Consider the following 565-nt stretch of genomic DNA (forward strand, 5'->3'; position numbering starts at 1 on the left):
ATCCGTCGCTGTCAGAGCGAGAGGCCGCCGTTTCCTGAGCGCGAGAGCTTAAAGCACCATATCCCGGGGTCGAATGGCACCATAGAACACCATAAGCTGTCGGTCTCTTCTCCCTTTCTGCATTTATGGCGATGCTGAACTCCAGTTTATGGCCACTCTCTTGCCATCTTGTTTTTGCCGATTTGTTATTGCAACCTGCGAATTTCTTCCTCCTCCCCTTCCTCTCCCCCAGCCCCTGTCTCCTCCTCTTCTCCCTCCTCTCCTTTCCTCGTCTCCCTCCTCCCCTTTCCTCGTCTCCTCCTCTTCTCCCTTTCCTTCCTCTACTCTCGTCTCCTCTACCTCTTCTTCTTGTCCCCTTTTCCTTCTCCTCCCCTCGTCTCCTTTTCCTTCTCTTCTCCCTCTTTCCCTTCTCTTATCGCGTCTCCTCTTCTGTCATCTTCTCTCCCCCTTTCCCATCCTTCATCTTCACTTTCCCTCTCCTCCCCCTCCACCTCCCCCCCCCCTGTTCTCTCATTTCTCTTACCCTTTCTCTTCCTCTACTTCGTCTTGCCCGTTTATGGAGTGC

Source organism: Penaeus monodon, chromosome 20 (assembly GCF_015228065.2).
Source record: "Penaeus monodon isolate SGIC_2016 chromosome 20, NSTDA_Pmon_1, whole genome shotgun sequence".
NCBI lineage: Eukaryota > Metazoa > Arthropoda > Malacostraca > Decapoda > Penaeidae > Penaeus > Penaeus monodon.